The following is a 22,190-nucleotide window of genomic DNA, read 5'->3' as shown; positions in this document are numbered from 1 at the left end:
AGAATTGTTAATCGGTGCAAAGTGCATGCACAAAATATATTTATTCAGCATATGCATAGAAAGAAAACACTGAATAAACTTAATACATGGAATGAATTCAAGCAATGTACATTGTTTTTAAAAAGTTGAAACAACTGGAAAAGAAATAAAAAAATGAGCGTAGATCCCATTAGGGGGAAGAATGACAGACTGGACATGGACTGAATAGGGAGATAGGAAAACAAGGAAAATTCAACTTCAATTTTTTCTTTCCTTCCAAGCTGCAGTGAAAGCAAACCAAAGAGGCTGCAACTTGGTTTTCTGAAAACTATTCGGCTTCTCAGTTTTACGCCTGAAAGCCTGTGTTCAGTGAGCATTAGATCCTTGAGATGTTTTCCTGTGCTTCTAATAGCAATTAATTTGCATTTGAGAGAAGGGCTTTGAAGAGGAAAAATTGAGGCATTCCCAGAAGTTTAAATAACCAAGGAAACAGAGTCTGAGGCGGGTGGGCTAATGGGGAATAGCTAACAGAGGAAAAGAAGATCAGAATGACCACACCAGATCAAACTGAAGTTGTAAAAGTCCAGCATTGGCTCATGCCTTCTTCAGACTATTGACCTCCACAGTGGAATTTCATCTGAACTTTACAGGAGATGTCCAAGGTCCTGAATTCTACCTCCAAGCTAATGTTGGTTCTTTGGACACCACCTTTAATGCTGAGGCTGCAACCTGGTGTTCATTTATTTCCCACTGAAATGAGATCCACCAGCTTCTATTGCTTCCTGCTCATGCTTCCCAGAAACTGATTTTCTATCTTAACTGGAGATCATTCCGAGCAAGGTGCTATGCCCTATCTCACATGTTTGAGGACCAAGGTCATTTCTAGATCGTGGAAATTGTTTCCTTGGCTCTGTTTGCATTTCTTATCCAGGTTTGGGACTGGCCTGATTTGAAAAGAAAAGGCTATCTCGTTTGACATTCTATTCTTCAGAGTGATGTTTCAGGACTCTTGTTTTTTTTGTTTTGTCTGTAACAGGAAGGAGAGCTGTGTCCCTCACTGGCTAATTACAGAGTTGGCTGGTGCCATTCTTCCTCCCTACATGGTGTCATTAGAGACCAAAGGCTCTCTTTCACTGTTGATTCATCCAGTTTTTCGGCTGCCTCTCTGACTTGTCAGCATACAGCTGTTTCCCTTGTGGAGCATAATTTATGTTGATCTTGGTTTTTCTAAGATTGCAGCTCTAAGCTTTCCTGGGGGGGGGGTGGCGTTGGGCGAGGGAAGGTTGGCGTAACATCCTGAAAGGAAGAACTATTGTCTGAGTCAGCTGCTAAAGAGTCAGCAGTTTTTAGAACAGAGGAAAATCAAGGTAGAACCATGTGCGTGCAAGCAGGGAGGGGATTGGCGAGAAAATGTCATTCAACTCTGAACAGTTTTCAGCTCTTCTTCTGTGAATTAGTCAGGTGGTGGACAAATTAGGGGAAAGTTGAAGGTCAATGTTGATTGCTAAGAGTAGAAAATAGGCACTTCGCCTGTGTGATGACAAGAGGCTGGTGGCTCTTGTTTCATAGGGTGTGTGTATGGTTGTACTCTAGGTTTTAGTCTGAACTTTAAGTGTACCATCCAAGGTGCTGAAAAGGGAATATCTAGAATAGCTTCCATAACATTTAGACCAAAAACTCCTGAGTGGATCTACTCCCTCTGCAAAAATTGGAGTCACCACTGTCTACCACAGCACAGATCTCCATGAAGAGTAAGGACATAATTTAGTCCTCGTCTGTCACAAGAGGCCCAAGTGGCTTCTGTGGTGTGAAATGACATTCATCAGCCAAGGCTTGAGGACTGCTGATGATCTATCTTGGATTGATTGGTGGATTGGTTGATTTAATTTCTATGCTGCCTTTCTCCCATAAGGTAAAAGGTAAAGGTTCCCCTTGACAATTTGTCCAGTCGTGTCCAACTCTAGGCAGCAGTGCTCATCCTCGTTAACAACCCATAGAGCTAGCGTTTTGTCTGCAGACAATCCTCCATGGTCACATGGCCAGCGTGACTAGACACGGAATGCCGTTTACCTTCCCACTGAGGTGGTACCTATTTATCTACTCACAGTTTTGCATTTTGCATGCTTTCGAACCGCTAGGTTGGCGGGAGCTGGGACAAGCGATGGGGGCTCACTCGGTCACGTGGATTCAATCTTATGACTGCAGGTCTTCTGATCTTGTGGCACAGAGGCTTCAGCGGTTTAACCCGCAGTGCCACTGCATCCCTATTTCTCCCATAATGCAACTCACAATTATATATATACACCTTACGTTCAAAGTGCAATAAACTATTTAATTAAAGAGCAACTAAACATAGAAGAGTATAAAAGCAATTATCTAAAAATGTTTAGAAACCTTCAAAACACATACTTGGATGGTTTGGTTGTTGTTGTTGTTGTTTTGCATCTTTTAAAACAAGCAAACAGTTGTTCTGGGTTTGCTGTGTCTTGCTTTATGAAGGAAAAGATTCCAGTTTTGTGCAGAGACAGGCAGACTACTAATCGCTGAAATTTAGAGGCACACTATCTGTGAGGCTGCATTTCAAATTTCCTTCAAGATCCCAGTTAGTGCCAAACACTATGTCTAGACGACTACTAATGTGGAAGCATTAGGGATTGGCTTTCCAGATTTTCTGGATAACAAACACCATAATTCTCCACTCCGGGGGTTCTGCCTACTTTGCAGATACCTTACAGATACTGAAACATTGCAGGTCAGTGGGAAAAGAAGGTCAGATGTAAGAAGCCACAGTTTAAATTTGCAAGGACAAGGGACAGCTGTTTAAAGGGGATCATTTGGAGCTCATTAATTCATAGGCTCCCTTTATGTTGGAAGTAGAGATGGGCACAAACCGCCGGTTCGTTTGTTCGTGCAGGTTAATTTCTCAGCCTAATGGGTGTTTGGTGATTCTCAGCCATGCCTCCTCTGGTGGGCACCCATTCCGAGGCAGCACCCTGGCTCCCTTGTCCCACCTCCTCTGCATCAGGGAGGTTCCAGAATGGGTCAAGGGAGTCACAAGAAGGAAATGTTTGTCCTCAACTCATGATCTAAGCTGTCCATCTGAAGAACCCCTTCATGTGGGAACTCACCATCCCTATCCTATACAGTCCAGAGTCTCTGCTACCTGCCTACGTTCCCATCTGCCCACAGAGAGAACCCGTAGGCGATCCATGCCAGATCGGTTTGTTTGTAATTTAAAAGGCCCAACCAAGTTTTCTTCAACATGGCCGCCAGAGGATAGGAGTCCAAAAACCACCATCTAGTCTGAAAACAATGACTCTCACTTGCATTGATAACCAAGGAGGAGTGAGCAGGGTGACCCATGCAGAAAATAGGCCCAGAGTGGTGCCTTGCAAGATGAAAACAATTCATTCCACGAGTCCTTTCATACCACGAAAACGATAGTCTTGCGAAGTGTGGTTTCCTAGAGGAATGCATTGAAATTGCCTTCAATGCATTCCTAGGAGATGCCCTGCAAGACGATTGCCATTTTTTTCGTCTTGTGAAAATGGCTGCAAGACAAAAAAAAAAATTGTCTCGCGGAGCACGGCCATAGGAAAAGCTGTCTTATGAGTCACAGAAAAATCACAAGACACTTTCGTCTTGTGAGTTTTTCGTGGTGCAAGGCATTCATCTTGCAAGGTATCATTGCACTTCAGCATGGAGGGCTTAGACTCCTCCTAGCACCACCTTCTGGTCTCAGGGGAGGCATGCCAAGCCAACACCTTGATTTAAACTGGAGGGGGATTCAAAGAGCCTCATCCAGCCGATGCCGCAGAGGAGGTGAGCATCCTTAGCTATTTAGATTTCTCTATGGCCAACACGCTTTCTCATGGACTAGCAAAGCTACGGTCCATTTCACGCCACTCTTGGCCCCTATCTGAAAAGGGGAATTACTTCATTATCGGAAGCTTGGGGCTGTTAGGAACCCATCCTGCTCTTCCTGAAATGGCATAATTCTCCTAATCCATTGGCAACCCAAAGAGGTCTTGGTTAATAATCATGTTTAAAATAACAACCACATATTTTATATCTTTGCTGCAGCCCGATGCCTGCTGGGGCATAGAAAGAGCTGCTCCTCTACATAGATTGATGCTAATGGGATTTATGTGTCTCTAACAACCTAATAGCCCTCGTAATTTTTACATAGCCTACATTACAGAGTGGCAGGTTTCTGCTTGCTGGTTATCAGAACACAATCCTTGGCCGTTTCCATCCCAGTCATCAAACACATATTCCTCCGAAGAATTGGCCATTGGTTCATTCATTTGCAGGAGCTGCTGGCCAGCAGAGATAGAATGGGGGAATGAGGAAGGCGTAGATTTCCATTTTGAAAAAGTGAAACCAGGTTCCTGTTCAGCGGCTGTCAAATACATGAAATCCGTGTCTACGCACACAACACAACAACCTTCTGGATGCTGAAGAGGGCTTGGTCTTCTTAGTCGTTGCAGGAAAAACACACCAGAATTAAATGCAGGCTGGTCAAAAAGTCGGTCCGAAAGAAAGGAAGGCTATACATGCTGCAGATAAATTGAACTGTGTGCTTAGAGTGTAGATCAACCTTCACTTGTCTAGTCCTTGGTGAGGTGTTGTAGTCTCCTCTCCTTACCTGAAAGAACGCCGAGGGATTTTCTTTAAAAAGGAGGACATTCCTGGCATTCTGATAGAATTCTTGCATATGATACATGATTTCTCAAAATCACACACACACACTTTGTGTGTGTGGCCCCAAAGTAGGACAACTCTGGCTTGGCTGAAGAGTTCAATGGGCTATTTTTCTCACATAATCCGCCCTTCCGTGCTTCTGGCTTTGTAGACTCGTAGAGTTGTCATGCTAGAAGGCAACCGCGAGGGTTGTTGAGGGGAGATCGCTAGAGAAGCAAAATCCACCACCTCCCCAGGCTGGTGGTTCCATGGCCGAATTGTTCCTCCTAATGTTTAGGCAAAATTGCCTGTCTTGGCATTTCAGTCTATGGCTTGGAGTCCAACACCCTGGAGCTGAAAAAAAACAAGCCAGCTCCATTACCCATGTGGCAAGTCTTCAAATATCTGAAGACAGCTGTCATGTCCCATCTCAGTCTTCTTTTTTCTAGATTATGCATTCCCAGTTCTATCCACCCTTCTTCATAAAGCTCGGCCTCCAGACTTTCTCATCTTGGTCACCTTCATCTGTGTGTGTCAGCTTCTCGATCTCTGTCTTGGAATGTGGCCCTCAGACGTTGATGCAGAATTTCTGCTGACCAAAGTGTAGTAGAATTGTACAGTTACTGCCCTTGATCTGGACATTATTGTGTATGTCCCACAATGGTGCCAACATAGCCTCTTCCCCTAGGTCCATAGCTGAAGAGGCAGTAGTCTTCAAGTTCTACTTTAATCTCTTCTGTCTTCTTTAGATCAGTGGTCCCCAACCTTGGGCCTCCGATGTTCTTGGACTTCAACCCCCAGGAATCTTAGCCAGCAGAGGTGGTGGTGAAGGCTTCTGGGAGTTGTAGTCCAAGAACATCTGGAGGCCCAAGGTTGGGGACCACTGCTTTAGATAACCAACTATCAGCCAGCAATTCTACTTTCTACCTCCACGCTTTCTAGGAGCACCTGGAAAGGAACGAGCCGAAGGGAAGGAGAAAATGGATATTAAATGTGCACATTAACTTCATGAAGAAACCCTTAAGCTTATGAGTCTCTGAGCCCCTAATCACTGGAAATACAAGAGAGCAAACCGGGGTGATCCGTCATGTGCTCCACTGCTGATCTCCTGCTGCAAAACTCTGGAGCTTCTCCCCATACCATATGTATCAGTCTGGATGGGTACAAGTAATGAGAGATGAATCTCTCTCTTATTCCACCATTTCTGAGTGCCAGAGATTTTAGAGAGTTTGTGGCTTCAACTGTCAAAGCATTCTCCTTACGCCGTTGCACAAAAATTTACCACTTTGGTTCGGTGCTAGCTGGGAATTTATACCTTTTATTGCTCCATTTTCCTTCCTGGCTCGCTGGAAGTCTCTAAAACATTACCGATGATTGCGTGACAGCTCTTGTGATCTCACTGCATCCTGCCTTGGGGCAGAGGAATGCCATTAGATGTCTTTAATCCCATTCCACTCAAGTTTTTAAATGCTTTTACTATTAGCAAGCTGGGTTTTTTTTAATAGCAACTCTCCAGCAATTAAGCAGTTTGTGGCTATCCATCATTCTCCGGGTGAAGTGTGTGTTCAGCAGCGTATATATAGATAATTAGAAGCCTTGAGTGCCAATTAATGGGATGCTGAGGTATGGAGAAGCCGGTATGGCTGGCAAGCGGATCTCGTGCGTGACCAGAAAAGTAGGATGCTTCATTTTGCCGTTGGTATGGATGGCCAGGTGATGGAGAAGCCCTAAACCTCATTCAGACCCAAGACTGTAATGCTATGATGCCATTTGCAAAATTGTGATGGAATTCCCAAGAAGAGTCAGGAGAAAGACTGAAGACTTCATCCATAGGTAGCCAAGCTTCAAGCCTTACATAAGAACAACAGAAGAGCCCTGTGGGATCAGGCCAAGGGCCCATCTAGTTGAGCCTCCTGTATCTCACAGTGGCGCGCACCAGATGCCTCTGGGAGCACACGAGACGACCAGATCCCTGTCTCCTGATCCCTCTCCCCTGCATCTTGCATTTGGAGGTATCTCCCTTTAAAGCCCGGAGATTATACATCCCCATCATGTCTTGTGACCTGTGATGGACTTTTCCTCCAGGAATCTGCCCGATCTCCTCTTAAAAAGGCATCTAGTGGAAGACAGGAGGGCCTGGCATGCTCTGGTCCATGGGGTCAAGAAGAGTCGGACACGACTAAATGACTAAACAACGACGACGAGGCCAGATGCCATCACCAAATCCTGTGGCAAGGGGTTCCACAGGGTGACAACACACTGAGTAAAGAAATGCCTTGGTCTTTCCTTCCACACGGTGGCATGGCATGGCAATTTTAGGATCTGGATTCAAAACATTTATGTAGGGCACCTTTAGACAACCATGTATAGGTACTTCAGCAGCAGCGCATGCAACAAATATAAAGAAAAATGTATTAACAGTTAGAGCTAAATATCAGGAAAAACTTCTCAACTGTTAGAGCAGTATGACCATCGAACCCATGACCTTCGGAGGTGGTGAGCTCAGCAATGCTGGAGGCGTTCAGGGAAAAAAAATGGACATCCATGCGTGAAATCTCCTTTGATGTGGACTTCTGCCTAGAGCAGGACGTTGGGCTTGATGCCCCTATAGAAGCCTTCCAACACACTTATTCTATGATCCTATGACAGATTTAGAAGGGACCCGAGGATCATCTCATCCAACCCACAGCCTGAGTAAGAAATCCATAGCTAAAGCCTTTTAGGTCCCTTCCAATTCAATTATTCTATGATAAATGGTTCCCTGATCCCACAACTGGTACACCTGTCTGGATAAAACATTAAAGCATGCATTTGTGCAATGCTCCCTTTTTAATACATAGGAGCAAAATGAGGAACAACAATTTGATTTCCCTTCAGACTAGATGGTAGCTCTTCATTGTAGTTAAAGCTGCCCCTCAATATCCCACTTTTCATTATCTCCAGTCATGACACAAACCTCAGAGTTGTCTCCACCTTCACATGACCCTCATTTGGCTTCATCTGTGTGCCGTCAATTCAATTCTGACTTACGGCGACCACTTTCGGTGTTTTCTAGGTAGAGAGTATGGAGAAGTGGTTGACCCTTCCCTTCTTCTGGGGGTGCCTTGGGATGGCACAGCTGGCCCAAGGCCACCCAGGCTGGCTCTTCTCCCAGGAGGCACACAGAGGGGGAATCAAACTCCCAACCTTTGGGCTCAGCCGCCAGATGCCTAAACCCCTGAGCTATCCAGCCAGCTCCTGCTTTCGATTTTCTTCCTTCTCGATTCAAATTGCTGGCCATCTTCTTAATCTAAAAAGTAAACAGCCCAAACACTCAAGCTGTCTGACATTAAGAGGAGGGAAATTAACATGTTAGCAAGGTGTCTCCGTTTTAGTAGGATATCATTAAAAGCAAAACAACAATTAGAACAGATGCCAAGGATGATTTATGATGCTATGGCTCAATAGATTCAAGAGGACACGGAAGGGGAAGAAAGAGGGCAGAAGGAACGGCAGAGCCAGGGACAAACCTGCCAGAATACCTGGACATTGTCAGCGGATATGCTATAGGTGTGTTGCGTCTAAGGCACCTTCACAAAAGATCAGGAATAAATGTATAATCAGGACCTTGTAAGGTCATTTCTCAGCATATAGCAGCCCATGCGTTAGTGGCACCTAGTCAAAGATCACCCCTCTGTGGGCTGATGGCACATCATGAACTCTCCGGTGATTTAATACCTCCAAAAAGGGTGCAGGAATCCATGTCATGTATCTTATGCTAAAATCCATGTTTAAAAAATGTATAGTGGCTCTTAGAGCAGGTACAGAGCTGTGGCAGGAATTAATTCCAGATAAGAATACCCACCCACCCCTCCTTTGACTTGAGCTAATGAAAGCCTACACAGAATTTTAAAAATAGCAGCTCAAAGAGTAAAAAGGTAATACAGTAGTTTTGGAGGATGCTGGGCAGTCTTCCTAAGGCTGGGTCAAGACATTTTTATTCACATGGAAGTTTGATTTATGTAATCTTTTGGTGTGGCTCATCATTTGTGGCTGGTGGCATTTATTAGGGGGTTTAATGTTAATGCTTCATCATACCCTGTTTTTGGTGTCGATGTTATCATTTTTAGTACGGTATTTCTTTGATTCTTTTTAATATGTGTATAATTGCTGTTTTATACTTTTATACTATGTATTGTCTATTAATTATGTAAGCAGCCTTTGGTCCTTTCTAAAGAGAAAAGCATGGCAAAAACAGTTAGATAGCACAATGGTTTTCGGGTTGGTTGGTTGGTTGGTTGGTTGGTTGGTTGGTTGGTTGGTTGGTTGGTTGGTTGGTTGGTTGGTTGGTTGGTTGGTTGGTTGGTTGGTTGGTTGGTTGGTTGGTTGGTTGGTTGGTTGGTTGGTTGGTTGGTTGGTTGGTTGGTTGGTTGGTTGGTTGGTTGGTTGGTTGGTTGGCTGGCTGGTTGGCTGGTTGGCTGGTTGGCTGGTTGGCTGGTTGGCTGGCTGGTTGGTTGGTTGGTTGGTTGGTTGGTTGGTTGGTTTCAAACAAACAAATACTGTAAAGTATTATGTATTATTTTGTTTATCTTGTTTCAAACATCAATCTAAATAGAGACCGCAAGCAAGAAATTAGAAGAAGACTGAGACTTGGAAGGACAGTAATGAAGGAACAAGAAATCAAGTGTAAGGAGGTGTCACTGGACATCAAGACCAAGATTATCCACACTCTCGTATTTCCAATCACTATCTAAGGGTGTGAAAGCAGGGCATAAAAGAAAATTGAGTGGACAAAATGATTCATTTGAAATGAGTGCTGGAGGAGAGCTTTGTGAATACCGTTGACTGCCAGAAAGATGAGCAAGTGAGTCCTATATCAAATTAAGTCTGAACTCTCTCTGGAGGCAAAAATGTGGAAGCTGAGGCTGTCCTAATTTGGAAATATCATGAGAAAGTAGGATTCTTTGGGGGGGAAGGTTGAGAAACTTGGAAAGCAGCAGGAAAAGAGGAAGGACAAATAAGAGATCGATTGACTCCTTAAAGGAACCACAGATGAGTTTGCAAGAGCTGCAATTTACAGCATCATGTGACAAAGGAAACATGGACATTTCTGAATTAATTGGTCAATTCATTAAATGGTTGAGACTTCTGTGCAGACTGATGGGGACTTTGTATTTGTGACCTCCCAAAGGCCCTCTCGTTAGCAACCCAGCCCAGCTCTTGCAACCTCAAAGTGGTGGCTTCCTTTATAGAGTCAATAAATCCAAGCTATATCTGCTCGTCTTCTTTTGCTCTCCTCGTTTGTCTTTCTGGTGGTTGCAGGGCATGTGAATAACTCTCTTTCAATATCGTGCTTCAAGTGAATGAAGACGCATGCAACAAAAATTTGAAATCAGCTTTGAGAAGACACCTCAGACAGTTCTACTGTATGGCCCTGAACCAAGGAATTGTCCTTTCACTGGTCGTTCCATAAAGAGGTCTTCACCCATCCTACTGCACACTTTGGAAGCACCATGGTTTCCAACGCAGCAGTATCCAGACTGCACGCTAGAAATCATGTGCGAGACTCAGACTGCTACAGGGAGGGAAGAGCTACACTCCCCACTTCTGAACTTGGTTCTGGTTCATAAAATGCAGAACGTTCTGATTTACCGGGTGAAGAACAGGGGTTTCAGGGCAGCTCTACATCATGGTTTTAGAACAGCTGGTATACAAACTCAGGATAGATGTGATAAGCTCCAACTTCTGGTAGGACAGGAAGAGGAAGAAAAAGAAAGAATAAATATGAGCTCATATTTCTTGACTTAGGGCCAGTGGTTCCCCATCTTGGGTGGTCCAAGCATTCTTGGACTGCAATTCCCAGAAGCTTTCATCACTCACTGCGCTGGACAGGGTTTCTGGGAGTTGCAGTCCAAGAACATCCAGGTTAACCAAGGTGTAGAACCACTGTGTTGTTATTATTATGAACCATCTACTCACCTCTGACTAATGGCGACCCTGTGAATGAGCCCTCTCCAAAATGTCCTGTCCTCATCAGTCCTGCTCTTGTAGACTCAAGCCTGTGGCTTTCTTTAAGGGGTCAAGTCCGACTTCAAAGTGTTAATGCTTACATATAAGGCCCTAAACGGTTTAGGACCTTGATATTTGGCGGAATGCCTGCTCCCACCTAGATCTACCTGGATCACCCGCATGAGCCAGGAGGTGAGGCTGAGGAGCCTGACGCCGAGGGAGGCCCGGAAGGAAAGAACATGAAATCAGGCCTTCTCGGCGGTGGCTCCTCGCCTCTGGAATAACCTTCCTCCAGCGATTCATGCGGCCCCTACGCTGGGCATATTTAAGAGTCAACTAAAAACATGGTTATATGTTCAGGCCTTCCCTCCTGTCAATACTTAATTTCCTTTCCCTTTCCATTTATTATTTGTTTTATTATATATGGTGTTGTTTATCTGAAAAAAATTTATGCTTCACTGTATACTTTTTATGGAAGCTGCTCAGAGTGGTCGATTTGACCAGAGGAGCGGGATATAAATCAAATAAATAAATAAATCTTATTTTTGGTCCTCCTCTTTTCCTGCTGCCTTCTACTTTTCCCATCATAATCACCTTTTCCAGAGAACCCTGCCTTCTCATGAAGTGCCCAAAGTAGGACCGCCTCCGTTTCAACATTTTTGCCTCCAGCGATAGTTCAGGCTTGTTTTGATCTAGGACCCACTTGTTCATCTTTCTGGCGGTCCAGGGTATCCTGAAAGCTCTCCTCCAGCACCACATTTCAAATGGAACAATGTTTTCCCTGTCAGCTTTCTTCACTATCCAGCTTTCACACCCCTACATGTTGATCAGAAATACAGAGAATCTTTCGTTCTCATGATGGATCCAAAGCAGCAAAGCCTCCATTACAACATTTTTTGGCTACAGAGATGGTTAATGGCTTGATTTGATCTCGGACCCACTCATTCATCTTTCTGGCCCATCCAGGGCACCCACAAAGCTCTCCTCCTGCACCACTGCCTTAGACCCAACCCTTTTCCAGTGGCATTGTGAGTTTCCCAGCTGAAGGTACGATTCTGTCCACAGACTCAACCTATTGATTTGCTGATTTATGGCCATCATTTCCTGGAACCCATCCTCACTTCTCCCTGCCTTTCACCTTTTCTCCAGAGCCTGGGAGAGCGCCTGAGGTGCATCAGCAAGTGCAGAGCCCTCCAGATTGCAATAAATTCTGAGACAACATTTTTCGTACCATAAAGGTTATGTCTGCTCAACGCCGCGTCCCGTTACCAGCTTTGGAGTGTGAGGAAGGGGAGGTGAAGACGAAAGGAGATGAATCATGTGAGATGCAAGTCTCATTATCTATGTGGCATTTAAGGGTAATTTATACCTACTACTTCTCTCGGTGTGGAATTACAGGGTGGCTTATTCAACTCTCTGCCTTTACAACAACGGTGTCAAACGTATTGAAATGAATTGATCTAGCTCAAGTGCGCTGTGAATTTTTATAGCCTATTTATCAATGTGGGTGAGGCATAACACACAGGGAATTACTTACCTATCAAGAAGAACAGGGAAAAGAGTAAAGCATCTCAAGCAGTTTTAAGGCATAAGCAACTGGCCCCTGGGATCTCGTTCTTGGAAGCTTGTGATAAGATGATAGCCAAATGTCTTTTATTTGTGGACAAAAATTCCTCTCTCTATAAGCGTTAGTAATGTTTATGTGTAATATAAAGAAATCATGACACATAAATGACATTAGAAGTAACTGTGAGAAAAGTAAGGTAAACGGATGTGTTGCTGGAACTTAGCAATGTCATTCTGTTAACCATCATCGTCTTAGAATGGTAGAGCTGGAAGGGACCGGTCAAGGTGGCCCAGTGGGGGAATCGAACTCCCAAGCAGCCAGAGACCTAAGCCATTGAGCGCTCCAGCAGTCCAGGTGGACAAAACACCCACCACATGCTTCTCTTATGGGACATTTTCTGACTCTATCAGAATATGTTGGGTTTGAGATCTTGTATTTCCCATCTTCCTGAGAATTAATCTATCACTCTGAGCGGTACCAATTTGCTGACTCGCCATATGAATCTCACAGGTTCTTAATCCTGACATGAAACTCTGTCTGTGTGTGTGTGTGTGTGTGTGTGTGTGTGTGTGTGTGTGTGTGTGTCTGTCTGTCTGTCTGTCTGTCTGTCTGTCTGTCTGTCTGTCTGTCTGTCTGTCTGTCTGTGTGTGTGTGTGTGTGTGTGTGTGTCCTTTTTCATTCAAGAGGAATTTTTCTGAGTGACTCTCTTCCCTCTTCTCACAGGTTTTTTAAAATATGTTTCTTGGTCCTCTGGAAATGTTGGGATGCTGTTAAAATTCTTCCCTTAACAATGTTGTAAGAGGCCTGCCTTGTCTAGTTCCATGTGAACCCACCAACAAAACTGTACTATAAAGTTCTCTTGGATTGAATGAGGATTGTGCACAAGAAGGTATTTTAAACACACTTCTCCAAAACTCCAGGATGGTAGGGAGAGGTTGAAATGGTGGGGATTGCTCATTGTGAATCATGAGTAAAGATGCTCCACATTACACCCTTGTGGGTAGCATTTAGATGCCAGAATAATCCACCTTCTTCTGATGGACACTCAGTTCTTGATTTTCAGATCCAGCATTCTCACGTTTTTCTGGCTGGGTTTTAACACCATTTTAATATCTCACTGCTGTGGTTTCTTCATATTTAGATTCCACCTGGGCTGTTCCAATTTGTTTTACTGTAGTTCTTGAGTTTTTGATTATTTATCCTCCTTTTACATCTGAACTCCCCTGTGTGGACTGCCAGTTGGGTAGAATATGAATGTTGGGAAGGGAGGAAGGGGGGATGGATGGATGGATGGATGGATGGATGGATGGATGGATGGATGGATGGGTGGATGGATGGATGGATGGATGGATGGATGGATGGGTGGAGGGAGGGAGGGAGGGAGGGAGGGAGGGAGGGATAGATGGATAGCCAGTCTACAAATTGATTCTCCTTTGTTGTATCCTATGTGACTCTCTGATGATGGGCTAATTTGAGAGGGGAGGCAATATTCCATGGTCTGCTCATGCCTATTCTTAAGTAGCAGTCCTAGCTAAACGTAGACCAATGAAACCCATGAAACTTACTTAGATATGCATAGAAAGGTCCCGTTGATTCAGCAGATTGACTCTGGAGGGAACCGAAAAAAGTAGGAAGGCCCTTTTTTTGACACTGCTTTCTTCTGAACTGCAGCCACCTTCAGCAGGGGAATACCGGTGGTCCCCAGGCCAACAGGGATGAGGCAGTTGGCCAAATGGGTAGCCTGAGGTTGGGGTGGGTCAGTGCCCCATTCGCCTTCATGATTCAACCACTTCTGGGAGCATATTTGGGGCTGACGGATGGAAGCCCACCCTCCTGGACTGCCCTCTCCCTCCAATCCAGGTCACGTTCGTGAAGTACAAAAAGATTTGAGGAGATGTGTGCTTTGCAAGCCATACTGTTGTTCTTAGCTGCGAATTCTTTCCCTCTTTCTGGGAAAGCTGCTGGATAGAATCTTTGCAGATGAGCTGAAACACCTCCCATGATGTTTTTCGCTCTCCCTCAGGGTGGGAGAGGGAGCCAACATGGCAGCTGTGCACGCTGTTCTGTCTGATGCCACGAATAAAAACCGCGCTGTCCCCCAGCCAAAGGGAATCGGTGCCTCCGGGGCTTGCCTTAATTTGTCCTTCTGTCATCCAATTTCAGAGCAAAGCTAACAAATTGTCTTCCAACCTTTCCATCGTCACTCCCCCTCCCCCCGTCCTACAGACTGAGAGTCGAATACATGACACTCAAATGGCATATGTACACATATCAATGCAGGTCCGTGGATTTTAGCGATCTCAAACAAAATGGGATACATAAGAAAGAAAAGGTGAGATTTGGGGAATATAAAAGAAATTTCTGACAAAAAAAACCGGGGAGCAAAAAACTTCAGATTTCTCATCCTCCCTTTTTTAAAAAGTACTTACCAGTAAAAATGGGTGTGTTTGGGAAGCGTGCTTTAAAGTCCCATTGATGAGGCAAATATGGAAATAGTTTGTTGTTGTTACATGCCATCAAATCAGAAATGATTTATAGTGGTCCTAAGAGGGTTTCAGGACAAATAAGATATTTAAGGAGTGGTTTTACCTGTTCCACACCCTCAGGGAGCTTCCATGGCTGAGCAGGGATTTGAACCCGGGCCTCCTGAGTTGGTGGATCTCCCAAAAAGCACAAGGTGGGTCTAGCTCAGTGGTTCCCAACCTTGGGTCCCCAGAGTTTCTTGGACTACAACTCCCATAAACCTGGCCCAGTCGTTGGGCTGGCCAGGATTTCTGGAAGTTGTTGTCCAAGAACATCTGGTGACCCAAGGTTGGGAACTCCTGGTCTAGCCTATTTCAGATCCATTTGTGTAACATGACGCAGGGTGGAATGGGCCTCGAGTGAGCACTGCACATCCCTGACATTTATGTACATATGTTTGAGTGGGAAGGAAAAGTCCTGCAATCTAATAGGGACCCCTCTTTACGAGTTGTTTGCTGACTGTAGTGACTGAAGGTCAATAAAAGGAGTAATTTAAGACCAGCAGAGAATCAAACTCTTGGCCCCTGGATTCACAGCCAGGTTCCCCAATGTGATAAACAGCTTTTAAACCTCAATGCACAGCCCTGTATATCTTGCTGGATGGGCTCAAGTTACAGGAATCCGGATTTAGGCTGAATATCAGGGAAAAGTTCTTAACTGTTAGAGTAGTACGACACTGGACCCCATGACCTTGAGAGGTGGTGAGCGCTCCAACACTGGAGGCTTTCAAGAGAAACTTAGGACAACCCTCTGTCAGATCTGCTTTGATTTGGATTCCTGCCTTGAGCAGGGGGTCAGACTCGATGGCCTTAGAGCAGTGGTCCCCAACCTTGGGCCTCCAGATGTTCTTGGACTACAACTCCCAGAAGCCTTCACCACTACCTCTGCTGGCCAGGATTTCTGGGAGTTGAAGTCCAAGAACATCTGGAGGCCCAAGGTTGGAGACCACTGCCTTAGAGGCCCCCTTCCAATTCCATGGTCCCATGGATTGCAGCTCCTTGCCATGATCCCTCGCCAATTGGCTACAGCCATTCAGGAAGAGGCAGCCCGGGCACATCTTCAGGGCCCCCCCTTGGTCGTCGACCCCTGCTGTAAACAAAATAATGTCGAAGCACAATCTTGGTGCACGCCAAAAGGAGCTTCACTTTAATTTCAATTGAACAAACGTTATGACATTTCCAAGGCTATTTATATAACGGGCCCGCTCCATCATCAAATCACAAAATCAATGGGATGTTATTTATCGGTTGCTTCAACAAATAAGCCGGGTGTCCGCAGTGGCAATAAAACGGTCCGTGCAGTTAGATGTTTGTGATAGAAGCCCAACAGTCACCAATCCATCAGAAGCGCTAAATGAGGAAGCAGTAGCTTGATCTTCCTTTTCCACCCCTCCCCAAAGTGGCAATATATTTGAAAAAAAAGAAAAAGGCAAGGGACAAAGAAATCAAAAGTAAACCCAGATCACCTGAAAATGCCAGAGGTGCCCTCAGATGAAGTTTTGCTTACAAGCTGTCATGGCCTCAAACAAGCAAATGGACTCTCCCTGGAATAATCACGTCTAATGATCTACTCATGTAACTCCTTACCTTTGCTCCAGATGGTGGCACGGTCCTCTCCGGAAGAAGGGGAAAGGGCAGAGTCCTGTTCTCTTGGATTCTGGTATGATGGTTGTATGTCCTGTTTTACGGAAAAAACAATCCTTAATTTCAAAGGCTCTCAAAGGATCAGCAAGGGTTAGGAGTCATCTATAGCAGTGGTCCCCAACCTTGGGCCTCCAGATGTTCTTGGACTTCAACTCCCAGAAATCATGGCCAGCAGAGGTGGTGATGGAGGCTTCTGGGAGTTGTAGTCCAGGTGGGGGACTAGTGATCTAGAGCAGTGGTTCTTCACCTTTGTTACTCAGGTGTTTTTGAACTGCAACCCCCAGAAATCCCAGCCAGCAGAGCTGATGGTGAAGGCTTCTGGGAGTTGCAATCCAAAAACATCTGAGTAACAAAGGTTAAGAACCACTGATCTAGAGTACTAGTGGCCAGTTTTGGCCACCAAGACAGACAGTTAGATATAAGGCCATCGAGTCCAACTTCCTGCTCAAGGCAGGAATCAAAATCAAAGCAGATCTGACAAGATAGTTGCCCAATTTTCTCTTGAATGCCTCCAGGGTTGGAGCGCTCACCACCTCCCCTAAGGTCCTGGGTGCTGTTGTTGTACTTTTCTAACAGTTAGGAAGTTTTTCTTGACATTCAGCCTATATCTGGCTTCCTGTAGCTTGAACCTATTATGAGATGTCCTGCACTCTGGAATGATCCAAGAACAGACCCTGTCCCTCCTTTGTATCACTCCCTTTCAGATATTTGAAGAGCACTATCCTATCTCCCCTCAGTTTTCTTCTCTCAAGGCTAAATATACCCAGTTCCTTCAGTCTTTGCTCACAGGGCTGGGCTTCCAGTCCCTTGATCCTCCTTGGTGCCCTCCTCTGAACGTGCTCCAGTTTGTCAGCATCCTTCTTCAAGTGCAATATCCAGCATTAAAGGTCATGCCGAACATGCAAATAAATCATCTTAAGAAAAATATTGGGAAGCTTAAATGTGCCTCAGAGGAAGGCAGCTAGGATGGTTGGTTAAAATTAAAACCTGGCTCTTCTCACATTTCTGTCCTTACCTGAGAGTAATCTTGCTGATTGATTGGGCTTTTTCTTTTCTTTTTTGCTTATGAACCTGCCCAGTTTTTAATCACTTAATTTGTTGTTAGTCGTTAAGTCGTGTCCGACTCTTCGTGACTCCACGGACCAGAGCACGTCAGGCCCTCCTGTCTTCCACTGCCTCCTGGAGTTGGGTCAAATTCATGTTGGTCGCTTCAATGACACTGTCCAACCACTTAATATTATTGTATTTAATTTTTTAAAATATTGTATAGTTTTTATTTTCCTCCCAGTAATTTTATTTTTTGTTATTATGTTTCATGTTTCCTGATTACATGGGTGTTCTTGGAGTTGTCTGCATTAGGGTGATTTGTTCGCCACTGAGAGTAATGGCTTTGCCGCTAGTTGGGTGGAATGAAATAAATGAAAAATGGGATAGGAAGCCAAGGAATCTGAAAAATGGCGGAGGCAAGCGGACACGTTTAAGCTAGAGAAGAGAGGTGGCATGCCAACCGTTTTCAAAGACTGGAAAGGATGTCATGTGGGGGAATGGAGCAGGTTGATTCTGTCCAGCTCTTGAAATACTAGATCCAAATTGCTGGATAGCTCAGTGGTTGAGGTCTCTGGCTGTGGAGCCAGAGGTTGGGAGTTCGATTCCCCCCACTGGGCCTCCTTGACTTGTTCCAGCTCCTAGCCATTCAAAAGCACGTAAAATGCAAGTCAATAAATAGGTACCACCTTGGTGGGAAGGTCATGGCATTGTGTCTAGTCGCGCTGGCCACGTGACCACGGAAACTGTCTATGGACAAACGCTGGCTCTACGGCTTGGAGATGGGGATGAGCACCGTGCCCTGGAGTCAGACACAACTGGACTAAATGTCAAGGGGAACCTTTACCTAGGGCTGCTGGACAGTGGAACAGAATGCCACTGAAGGTGAGGGATTCTCCTCCATTTTAGATTGTTAAATGGAGATTAGACGATGACATGTCAGAGTAGCTTTCGTGGTGGATTTCCAGCAGGGAGCTTGGCCTGATGACCTTTGGGGTTCCCTCTTTCAGCTCTGTGATTCTACGATTTGATTACTCTGTTTTAAGGCCTCATTGGGTGGATAATGGCATCGTTGTACTATTGCCACCGTCTTGGCCAAAATCACTCATGAAATTAATCCAGGGAAATGAACGAAATAATTACTAGAAGAAGAAGAAACGACAGCGGAGGGAGATAATGGCGCAGAGGCAGCACCTGCTGACAGAGAAAGACATAGTACTTGGGCTGAGAAGACGGTGAATATAATCATTACCCAAATATGTTTGAAGAAATATCTCTCAAATAAGGACCACATTATTTTGTCTCCAAAAATTAAGAGGAATCCGTACAATTGGAAATGGATCACATGGTGGCACGTGAAATACTTGGCTTTTTTTTTTGCCTAGGCCATGAAGGAAAAAGAACAAAAAGAAAATGCCAGCAGGCGAAGGATGTGCCGAGACCACAGAGGGTGGAAATGGGTATTTATAATCCTTAGCTAATGGCATGCTGGCTAATCCACTGAGCTATACATACAATTTGTATAAATTATTAGCCGCTTGTTGCTCAATCATAATGAAGATCTGGGCAGACACCAGCTGGGAGCAAATCACAATGCTCGGATCCTGCTGGCAGAGAGAAAGAGCAAGGGAGCAGAGAGAGAGGCACGTGTCCGTATGGCACACCGTAAGCCTCCCGTGGGACGACAGCATCCTTCCACACTTCCGCTTGCTCACTTCAGGGTGAAACATAACTGCAGTCCTTGTATGAGCTCCTCTTACGTTGGGGGAAGAAAATTTTGGAGTCGCTCCTGATGGGCATCTAGCCACATGCTGGCTCAGAATGAGAAAGAAAGATGGCTTCATCGTAGCTTGCATTCCCCCACTTTCTTCGGTAAGCAACAAGACTTGGGTTAGAATCAGAGTCATGGAATAAATGATTTGGAAGGGGCCCATAAGTCCATTGAATCCGACCCCGTGCTCGAGGCAGGAATCCATATCAAAGCAGATTTGACATAGGGTGGTCCAATTTTCTCTTGAATGCCTCCAGCGTTGCAGTGCTCACCACCTCCCAAGTTCATGAGATCCGTCGTCGTACTGCTCTAACAGCTGGGAAGTGTTTCCTGATATTCAACCGAAATCTGGCTTCCTGTCGCTTGAGCCCATTGTTGTGTGTCCTTCACTCTGGAATAATGGAGAATAGATCCTGCCCCTCCTCTGGATGACAGCTTTTCAAGTCTTTGAAAAGTACTCTCCTGTCTCCCCTCAGTCTTCTTTTCTGACGGCTTTCCTCCTAGGGCTCAGTTTCCAGACCCCTGATCCGCTTTGTTGCCTTCGTCTGAACTTGTTCCAGCTCGTTGGCATCCTTCTTCAAGTGTGGTGTCCAGAACGATCTGCCGCTCCTTCGAAAGATAGGCAGTCTTTCTACCAGCTTCTTTATTCCCTCTCTGTGGAGGGGACATAGGCTGGTTTGACACTCTTCTACAGGATTAGCCCCACCATCAGCCAGTGTGAGGCTCAGGCAGCAGAGTTTAAGAGACCGTTCCCAGGGACGGCAAAAGGAGAACGTGTTTTTCTCGTCTGCCGTGAGAAAGGGTGTCTCAGGGAGAGATTAACTGTCAGCTTCACATCCTTTGCAGGTGTGAAGTCTGGCAGTGCTCAGAACAGAAAGCCAGCTTGGTCTGGAACCCTTCGTATGTTTTCCTAAGTCCAGCTCCAAAGGGAATTTTTGAACAGAGGGGTTTTGACCTCCAGCCCTCCCTTTCCGAAAGCATTATTAACTTCCACAGTTTGGTGATTAAACATCTTTTTTTTTCCTTTCAACTCTTAGCTCTGGAATCACTCTCTTGTATTTTACGGCAACTGGAATGGCTAGATGAGAGAGGAATAAAGAGGATAACATCCTGCACCATTTTCCCAGCAAGCTATAAATCTACCAGAACAGTTTTGGACATTTCCTTTTTCTTTTTTTACTGTGCTTTCTAAAAACAAAAGCCAATCGGAGGCGGCTGACGCCACGTATTGTCTAAATATTTTGCAAATATTTCATCAGGGAAATGGCGGTTGTGAGAGAGAAAGCAGACAATGGCTGTCCTGTCACACAATTTCATGAGAGGGAAGTTGGCACCGATAGATTTGTAAGGAAGGGAAATATGTTTGTAGAGATTATAGCAGATTTGCGGTGATTAATAATGGATTGGGCATGGGCAGACATCAAAGGGGCTGGCGCTCTTGCCATTTCCATTGCTGAGTGAGGAGGGACGGAAGATTAACTTCACGTTTTTAAAATGAAATTTTAAAAAAGGAGAAAAAAATGGGGTTCACCCCCCCTTGCTCTAAACAAAGACAAAGATACAACATCTTTCTACAGCTGGTTGCCAAGCTGTTTGGATATGTTGGAGGATGGAAAATTCACTGACATGACACTGTTAAAAACAAACAACTCAGTACTTCTCTCAGAAACATTTTGGGTCACACTGAGTAAGACTCCATCTTTTGTGAGATGAAGCCAGGTTTCTACAGACTGTTTCCTTATCAGCTTCTCTGGATCTCCCCTCCCCTTGCTTAGCTGAATTTATTCATCCTCAGTGTTGTCTCATAGCCACACCTGAGTGACGGCATTTATTGTCTCTCTCTGTTCTGCATGGGCTTTATCCAGCAAGACTGCCCTCCTTCTGAATTGGCTTTGGTCTGTGATGCAGATTTTTGCTTGATTCGTTCTTGCAATTTCCAGATGCTTTATTTCTGTGGGCACGATTTTAAATAGGGTAGTTTATTTTTGTTCTGGCAAAACCCGAAAAAACTAGCTTTGTTTTGAACACAAAAAAAGCATTTTGGCAAAAAGAAAAGTACAATTTTTGGGGGGGGGATCATACTTTTTGCTCATGCTGCTACTGAAAACATGTTGGGGGTAGGGTTTGCTCTCATTCAGGGGCAGAAAAATTCACAATGGTTGACTATTTTTCCTATAAGGTGTTTTGATGTGTTGAATGAGTATTTGTTAGAGTCTTACTGAGCTGACTCCAGCTTCATTACTTTGTGATCACTGATGACTTGAGTAGCACCCATGAGACTAATCCTGGGGGACAAGGGAGCAAAAACAATTATCAAGAAGCAGTGACAAAGGAGAGGGCCAGTGGCGGCAATCTGAATGGTGTGGGCTTGTTTGGAGAGGGGAGTGAACCTTCTCACTTTCAGCATTTCTGGAAGCATATTTTTGCTAAGAGTCCTGGGAGATGCAGTCTTGCTTCCCATTAGGTGCTATAGAGGGTGTCTCCCAAAGAACTACAATTTCCAGGGGTTTAAGATGCATTGAATTCCCTCACCAGGAGAAAGAAGGCATAAAAATGCAATGAATGAATGAATGAATGAATGAATGAATGAATGAATGAATGAATGAATGAATGAATGAATGAATGAATGAATGAATGAATGAATGAATGAATGAATGCTAGGTAGCAGCACGGCAGCTTCCCTTTTTAACAGGAACAATGCCATGGAACCTTCAAATGAGGCTGTCCTCTAAGGGAGTGAAATGTAGATGGGTCTGTAAGTGCCTGTAGATGTGGAAATGCAAGCATCAAATCCCAGAATTCTGCCTGGAATTTTTTTAAGGGAACGCTGGAAGTTGGAGTCTAAAAATCCGAATAACACATCATCATTATCACAGCATCATTGAATCACTGAGTTGGAAGGAGCCTATAAGGCCATCGAGTCCAATCCCTGGCTCATTGCAGGAATTCATTCTCTTAGAACTGAAGAGGTGGAAGGGATCACCAAGTCCAG

The 22,190-nt window shown here is 44.8% G+C and overlaps 1 long non-coding RNA gene across 1 annotated transcript in view; it reads right to left on the bottom strand.

Annotated features, from left to right (window-relative positions):
- LOC144584030 (uncharacterized) overlaps positions 1-22,190 on the bottom strand; it is a 38,922-nt gene that overhangs the window by 5,241 nt on the left and 11,491 nt on the right. Inside the window, exon 2 of the long non-coding RNA XR_013538025.1 lies at positions 16,327-16,417. This is a non-coding gene — a long non-coding RNA (uncharacterized LOC144584030). The remainder of the gene's footprint in view (positions 1-16,326; positions 16,418-22,190) is intronic.

Source organism: Pogona vitticeps, chromosome 7, assembly GCF_051106095.1.
Source record: "Pogona vitticeps strain Pit_001003342236 chromosome 7, PviZW2.1, whole genome shotgun sequence".
NCBI lineage: Eukaryota > Metazoa > Chordata > Lepidosauria > Squamata > Agamidae > Pogona > Pogona vitticeps.
Note: the sequence above shows the minus strand (reverse complement) of the source record. Positions and strands in the feature narration are given on the sequence as shown.